The following is an 8808-nucleotide window of genomic DNA, read 5'->3' as shown; positions in this document are numbered from 1 at the left end:
GCAAAAGAGGCATTGTGGCAAACATGTTCAGTCCATAGTCTACTTTTGACATGCATCTCCCCTCCTGGGAGGATCCTCCAAACACCCTTTATTTGGTGCTCCCTTCTCTATCTGAGCTGCCCTTTCCCCTAGAATGCCCGGCTGGCCTCTAAGCTATGGAGTAATCCTCCTCGTGCTGATCTCAGCTATTCTTGGGTATTAATCTCATATTTTGTTACTTTATATCCCCCAGGCTGGAGCGATAGCACAACGGGTAGGGCGTCTGCCTTGCACACAGCCAACATGGCCGACCCGAGTTCGATTCCTCTGCCCCTCTCGGAGAGCCCGGCAAGCTACCGAGAGTATTCAATATGCCAGACACAGTAACAACAAAGTCTCCAATGGAGACGTTACTGGGCCCACTCGAGCAAATCGATGATCAACGGGAGGGCCTTTACTTTACTTTACTATATCCCCCAGATGAATGCAATCTTTCTATGTCTATCCCTCTCTTTCTGACTCATTTCTCTTAGCATGATACTTTACATGTTGTACCACTTGTATGTAAATTTCATGACTTCATCTTTTCAAACAGCTACATAGTACTCCATTGTGTAGATGTACCAAAGTTTCTTTAACCAGTCATCTGTTCTTGGGCATTCAGGTTTCTTCCAGTTTCTGGCTATTGTAAAGAGTGCTGCAATGAACAAACAAGTGCAGATGTCACTTCGACTATACATTTTTGCCTCTCTGGGATATACCAAAGTTTCTTTAACCAGTCATCTGTTCTAGGGCACTTGGGTTGTTTCCAGATTTTGACTATTGTGAAAAGTCCTGCAATGAACATATAGGTACAGATGTCATTTCTACTGTGCTTTTTTGCATCCTTGGGATATATTCCCAGAAGTGGTGTTGCGGGGTCATATGGAAGCTCAATTTCTAGTTTTTGAAGGACTGTTCATATTGTTTTTCAGAAAGGCTGGACTAGTGGGCATTCCCACCAATAGTGAAAGAGCATCCCCTTTCCCCCCACATCCATGCCAGCGCTAGTTGCTTTTGTTCTTTTGAATGTGTGCCAGTCTCTGTGGTGTGAGGTGATATCATATCTCATTGCTGTTTTTATTTGCAACTCCCTGATGACTAGCGATGTGGAGCATTTTTTCATGTGCCTTTTGGCCATTTGTATTTCTTTTTTGAGGAACCTTCATTTCTTCTCCCCATCTTTTGATGGGTTTGGAGGTTTTTCCTCTTGTACAATTCTATTAGTGTCTTGTATAGCCTGGATATTAGTCCTGTATCAGATGGGTATTGGGTAAATATTCTTTCCCATTCATGGGCTCTTTCTGTACTTTGGTCACTGTTTTCTTTGAAGTGCAGAAGCTTCTTAGTTTGATGTAGTCCCATTTGTTTATGTTTGCTTCCACTTGCATGCTCAATGCTGTTTCATTCTTAAAGATGCTTTGTGGAGAGTTCTGCCTACATTTTTCTCTATGTACCTTATGGATTCATGTCTGATGTAGAGGTCTTTAATTCACTTTGATCTGACTTTTGCAGATACACATTTTTAAAGGTCATCTCAACCCCTTTAACTCACTCAGAAGAGCCTCATGCATGAAAAAATCGGCAGAGGAACCCAGGTGCACGGGTCCTGGGGCTTAGATCTCCAAGCCTGCTCGGATCGGGACTGGGCCTCCTCCACCCAGATCCCCCATATTCCAGTAGCTAGGCAGTTACACCCACACACTGGCCCTGGTGCCATGAAATCCCATCAATGGCCAAGATCCAGAGACTATAAAACAAAGCTCCCAGAAACGCAAGGCCGCATATGAGACTGCGTGGTCTCTTATAGTCTAGATCTCATTGGAGAAACTGGCAAGCTACCAAGAGTATCCTGCGCGCATGGCAGAGGCTGACAAGCTCCCATGCCATATTCAATATGCCAAAAACAGTAACAATGATGTGTCTCATTCTCCTGACCCTGAAAGAGCCTCCAATGTGGCACCGTTGGGAAGGAAAAATAAGGAGAGGCTGCTAAATCTCAGGGCTAGGATGAATACAGACGTTATTGCTACTCGCTCAAGCAAATTGGTGAATAACGGGATGACAGTGATACAGTGATACAGTGATCCCATCCCCTGTAATTTTTTTTAAAAAAGATGCATAGAGTTAAGAGAGAGAGTATCACGGTTCTCCCGTTGTTCATCGATTTGCTCAAGCGGGCCCAGTAACGTCTCCATCATGAGACTTGTTGTTACTGTGTTTGGCATATTGAGTACGTCACAGGGAGCTTGCCAGGCTCTGCCGTGCAGGCGAGATACTCTCGGTAGCTTGCCGGGCTCTCCGAGAGGGGTGGAGGAATTGAACTAGAGTCGGCCATGTTGGCTGCGTGCAAGGCAAACGCCGTACCGCTGTGCTATCGCTCGAGCATAGAGTCAAAGTGTTAAGACTGAAAAGTCCACTCACCTGGTCCTTAACTTCTATTATTTTTTATTTAAAGTGTTTTCTTAAAGCAGAGGAGATTTCCAACTTTAGTACTTTGTGAAAAAGCTTCATGCATTTTCACAGGCACTGGTCACTCACAATGATCAGTGGATTTTAAAATCTGTGATCACTCGTGGAGAGTGGATTTTTAAAATTGTGGCTTAGAGGTGATAGTTTAAGAAAAATCTAAGCCTGGCTTTGTTACTTTTCACTCTTTCTATAAAAGTGGGCAATCACCAATTTGAAAATCCGCAAAGAAAATGCCTGCAAAGAGAGCATGTGAGTGGGACAAGCTTTGAAAAGTGCCAGTGGTCCCTGCTCCAACTGGAGCCACTCTGGGAAGGGGCTAGGATGAAGATGCTTCCCCCAGTGGACTGCTGGCCACCTCCCCTTTGATTTGTCCCTAGAAGAACAGGGAGTCATTGAGACTTGCATGCTGTGTATGCAGCCACGTAAAATCCAAGAAGTTGGACAACAGAACAAACTGCTAAACTTATTACCTTGCTTTCCCCTCCTGGCTAGAGTCATCAGAGAAACTCATCTAATTGTCAGACAATGGTAAAGATATACTCTAAGGGCTGGAGCAATAGCACAGAGGGTTGGGTATTTGCCTTGCATGCGGCCAACCCGGGTTTGATTCCCAGCATCCCATATGGTCCCCCAAGCACCTCCAGGAGTAATTCCTGAGAGCATGAGCCAGGAGTAACCCCTGTGAATCGCCAGGTGTGACCCAAAAAAGCAAAAAAAAAAAAAAGATATACTCTAGGTCAAAGACAGAATGAAGATCTTAGTTGGGTTTCTAACAGATATAAACAGGCTATATAGTTCTTCCATTTACAACCTCAGGCTTGCTTTGATTTCACTCACAATAAAACTCCATTCATCTTTGAATACTCGGGACTCTTGGATCTTGCTTCTCTGGCTCTCAGGTCATACTTCCATATTGGCCCCATTGACACAGACTCCTCTGCCTCCCAAATATACCTGGTTTCTTTCCATTTTTTTTAGATCTTTGGCCACTAATCTCAGAACCTGATTGGGCAGGACATACATTGTTGGATTTCCTTGATGTAAATGAATTCCAAGAATTCTTTTTCTCAGGATATATGACAATGGTGTACTCATTTTAACTGCAAGTTCCTAGCACTGAAAAAATAAGTAGAATGAGTGATCTACTTACATCTAGGTACTATTCTGTGCTTTAGAGAATTTTAGATTATTTTATAACATGTTTATGTGTCTTAAGTGCATAATAAGATATATACCCTACAAAATTCAAAAAACAAATTAGGTCATGTTGAAATTAATGCTATTTTTCAAGGTGAATTGTGTTTACTTCATACTATTATTAATATGTCAATAAATTTTACGTAAGGATCATTTTGATAGAATAATGGATATAAACATTTTATGCGTACCTCCATCTGCATTAAGTATGCCTTCTAACTAAATTCCAAATATTGTGTACAGCTTGGGGTCATTATTCTTTTTACTTGTGACATGGCAAATAAAGACATTATGCAAAGTGTTTGATCATCCATTTTCTTCATTTGGTTTATTCAACAAATTGATTTAATCCTTGCCAGACTCAAGGATGTCAGCTCTATAAAGGCAGAACGTAGACTGTCTTACTTTTGGTTGTGCTTACAGTTCCCACCATGATACCGGGTGCATGGTAGATGCTCTCATGGTATTTGTTGAATAAACGAATGGGTGAGCAGGGTTCATTTACTTCATAAGTGTAGGAGAAAATCTGTTGAGCTCTGTTCCTACCTTTCTCTGGTTGCGCTTAGGTGCTATTCTTAGAATGACCTTACCACGCTCCAGAAGATTCTACATCTGTTCCACAGCTTCTGCCAGTCTTGTTTCTCAGTTCATGACTCCATACTGGGTTAGAACCACTCTGTCATCTTCTGGAGTCAGTCACTTATATACTGACAACCTGTACCTTCCAGTGAACTGCACACAAACTCATCTTGTAATTATTACTTCCCTTTTGTGTCTCCTAGAAGCTTCTCTGCTAACAACCTAGTTGGGAAACAATTGATAGTATTTTTGGAAGTAAATATATTGCGTGCTGAAAAGAGGTTCCATAGTTCAATGAGTCAATGGTATATCATTGAACTGAACAGACCCAGTTTTAGATTTTTGACTGCACCGATCTCTGTGCTGTTCAGGGTTTAACACTATTTATTTATAGTTTTTTTTAGTAAAGTTTTTTTTCCCTACATTATTTACTGTAAATTTAGTTTATAATACATGTATATTCAAAATATGTGTCAACTGTTTATGTAATTTTGTGTTTCCAGTTTCAATTCAGCTATTACTATAAATTTTTCAGGAGTCAAAACTTATACTTGAATTTTCAATTACATGGGTTTGGCATTAGGACTCAAAGTGAACACAGTAAAATTATTGGTCATGTATTAAACATGTATTTTGAACTAATGTCATTTAAAACTTCTGCAGAAGTTTCTGTGGTCTAGCATGAGGAAAAGATATAGGAAAGTTTGTCAGAAACATGTAGGTAACCTAAGCTGCACCCTCTCTGCAATGAGTATCAAAATGGGCCTTTGAGAGAATGAATCAGGAGGCAACCAAGCTATGGGTAATCTGAAGAAAATAGGTAGATGTCGGGTAAGTCATGCTACTTGTGGTCTATAAAAAAATCATTGTATCAGGAGGTGAAACTGTTATACTTGAACAGGAGGCCATTTTCAGATCTTTATGAATGAGTCATTTGAGAAGAGGAGACTCTTCATCTCAGTAAGACATGGGAGGGAACACTTTGTCTCTATTTTTAGCTGAGATAAACTCTTACTGTGATCAAGATCCTCTCAAACACATTTCATGTCCAACTAAATGCTTCTGTAGACATTGAAATAAGGGGTCTGCAAGATTTTAGAAATGTCTATTTTTTCTAATACCTATTACGAAGATATCATTGTTTTTCTCTATGCATTTATTATTTAAAAAATATCTTTTTGCTTAGAATACTATTATTAGTGATTTCTCACGATATAATTCTGACACTATGACCATTACTAGTGTATCCATCCTCCTCCCCTTCCTCTAACCCATCCTCCATCTCACACCCCCCCAACTCAATTGTGTCTGTTAGTTCCCCTATTATGTTGTCTTTTGATCTCTGTTGCTGTCTTGCTTTGTTTATTTAAGTCCCACATATAAGACAGATCATTCTGTATATATCCCTTTCCTTCTGACTGACTTCACATAGCATGATATCCTATAGTTCTATCCATGTTGCTGCAAATCACATGATTCTTCTATTTCTTAGAGCTACAACTTCTTTCTCCAGTCATAAAAATATGGTGTTCAACACCTCATGAACTTGTGTGTTATCCTTACACAGAAACCGTGCTAATTTTCTATCATTTCAATTTTAGTATATGTGCTGCCAAAGTGAGCATGAGAAAGATCTGTTTAAGAAACTAGTAATAATTGAAGCATAGGATAGCTGGCAACTCAGTGTCCTACAGAAATGATGATACAAAGGTCATAGCTTCACAGTTAGGGGAGTCTCAGAGGACTCAGCTGATCTTCAGAAATTTTCTTGGTCTAGAATATTAGAGAAGATCTGGAAAGGGTTGCTTTTTTGAGACTGAATTAGGCTTAGAACAGTGGATAAATATCAGAGATCATGCCTTTAAAAGACCTGAGTTGTCAGAGTTAGATGATGGTATGAAATGTACACTGGTGATGCTGTACTGGGTGATGGAAAATTGTATGACTGGAACCCAGTCATGAATAATTTTGTGACTGTGTATCTCCTGGTGATTCAATTTTAAAAAAGGATCTAATTGTAAATTTAAGTGTTACAGTTATGAGACTCTTAGAACAAAATATAAGGAGATATCATCAACCATTGCCATAGATTTAACAATAATTTCTTAGTGTCACTAAAGCATAATACACACATATTTCATCAAAATTGAATACTTTTGAACAGTTAAGAGTAAAAAAAGAGGATCAGAGAGATAATACAGCGAGTAGGGCAGTTGCCTTGCACTCGGCTAATCCAAGTTCAATCCCTGGCATCCCATATGATCCCCTAAGCACCGCCAGGAGTAATTCCTGAATGCAGTGCCAGGAGTAACCCCTAAGCATCACCGGGTGTGACCCAAAAAGCAAAAAATAAAAAGAGTAAAAAAAATGACCTACAGAAATGGAATATATTTTTGCCAATCATATATCTGGAGGTATTACTACCCAAATTACATAAAGCACTTCTACAACTCTACAAATAAAAGCCAGATATGTGGGAGAGAGATTGTAATGTGGCAATTCACCTGGCACTTGATCTTTATTTATATATGTAAGCTACATTCCCTTTCTTTCTTCTGAGCTTCTGTCTCATCCTGAGAACCATTTTAGGATGGAGAATGGTCATGGTGGAACTGACATCCATATAAAATTTTATTTATGACTAGATCTCACTCTCCTCTCCCAAGTACAGACACTAAAGGAAATCTTTACCGATCTTCTCAACTGTCCATTATCCCTCCACCCTCCAACACATCCACTCCACTGGTTAGCCACTGTTCAGTTCAGGTGTGTGGAGTTTCTGTGTGGAAGTGGAAGACATACACATCCTCTCTGAGCTCAGTTTGGGTAAGTGAAGCTTTCCCACTGCCATAGGTCAGGTTTCTAGACAGAGTCTCTTAATAGAACAGTTCTATCTTCCTTTTGGAGGCAGATTCAGAGAGCACAGCCCACATCCGCTTAACTTGGCATATACTACTCCTCCCAGAATCTTCTTGGTTCCCAATCAAAGATATCAATTGCTGCCTTTACCGTTTCATTGTATTATGGTCTTGCTCAAAGGAGGCAGGCAGAGGAGAGAAGAGAGGAGAGGAGAATGCTGCAGGATTTCACAAAGCTCAAAAGCCCTACTGTATTTTATTAAAAACTACTATATGCTCTCTGCCAGAGGAAATATTCTGCTCATTTACAGAGTGACCTTATACTTTTATTTCTGTTGGATTTCTGGGAGACCTTCATCCACAGGAGGTATGTAGAAGAAATCAAGAGAAAGTGTTCTCCTTTTAAGTGCATGATGCATTTCGGGCACATGAAAGTCTAGAGACAGACTTTGTGTACCCATAATTTATAACTCATTCGTAGAAATTGGTTTTTCTTTCACTCTCGAAATATGCCATTCAGTCATATAACTTTTATGGAAGTCCCAGATTCTGTGTATTTAGGGATTTATACCCTGAAATGAGAAACCGCTGGAGACTGTGAAAGGTGAGATCTGACTTGGGCTGTCCTCTTGAAGGTGGAAGAAGCAATGGCAGGTGTGAATTGACCTCCAGAAGATGGAGGCCATCTGCAGAATTGTGACCTGTACTCTGGACACCCTCCATCTGGCCTGATTCTTAGGACACCTTCATGTCTATTATTTGGCAAGTGAGTTTATACTCCTGGGTGTTCAACCCACTTCAAAGTTGGGTCACTTCCATGATGGCAGTTGCAAAAACAGCTGGAGACAGGGAGTGTGACATCAGACAGCTCTGTGGCTGTTATAGCCATCCCACATACTGCAGGATAGCTTGTTATCTCTGGGATCATGTTAATGTTCTTCTGTAATACACGGTACATCTTAGTATCAAAGATTCACATTAATAATTATTCTAGGAAGACTAAAATCTTTTTCTTAAAATCCCAGGACTACATCCAATGAGCCAGAGCTTCAGCATCCTCCTTTTCCTTATGGTGGATGTGATACTGACTTGAGTAATTTTGGGGCTTAGGCATCAAAGAAAGGAAGAATTATTCCTGGATCAATAATACAGAGCCATCAACCTGGGACGTAACAAAAAGGACTTGTGCCAGACGTAAAGGCTAGTTCAATTCTAAAGTAGAGATAGGATTGCTGTTTAGCTCTCAACTATATTCTGGGTTATTGGGAAATTGTTTCTAATGATGATGGCCTGAGTATGTGGTACACTAACTGCAGACTAACCATGGGATCTGGTGACCTGTGTTCACATCTTGACTTTATTGCTTTCTGCTCTGTAACCTTGTCTCAATCTCTCTAGGCCTCAGCGTGTTCATCTGGAAAATGGTATAATAAAAGCATTGACCATGTTGGAGTATGGTGCCGCCAGCAGGTCAATCTGTACCTGTGAGGCAAGTGCATCAGCAGGCTGATGGCACTTTCAGATTTTCAGATACCCCAAAATTGCTGCTGTGCCTTTGGCCAGACCCCAAAAACTTGGGGCCAAGTTTACCAGGAAAGTAAACGGCCAAAAGTTAGTTATGTGGGAGACACACCCACAAACCACCTCCGGCTCTGCTATATAATTGGAGGCAAGGCCTCTCTAG

At 40.5% G+C, this 8808-nt stretch overlaps 1 non-coding gene across 1 annotated transcript; it reads right to left on the bottom strand.

Moving 5' to 3' along the window:
- Positions 1-5783: 5783 nt before the first annotated feature.
- LOC130029197 (U6 spliceosomal RNA) lies at positions 5784-5891 on the bottom strand. Its single transcript, XR_008793290.1, has one exon. It is a non-coding gene; the product is annotated as a U6 spliceosomal RNA (small nuclear RNA).
- Positions 5892-8808: the final 2917 nt, after the last annotated feature.

This window comes from Sorex fumeus, unplaced genomic scaffold (assembly GCF_029834395.1).
Source record: "Sorex fumeus unplaced genomic scaffold, SorFum_2.1 ptg000003l, whole genome shotgun sequence".
NCBI lineage: Eukaryota > Metazoa > Chordata > Mammalia > Eulipotyphla > Soricidae > Sorex > Sorex fumeus.
The sequence above is the reverse complement of the archived record's forward strand: the minus strand, read 5'-3'. Positions and strand labels throughout refer to the sequence as shown.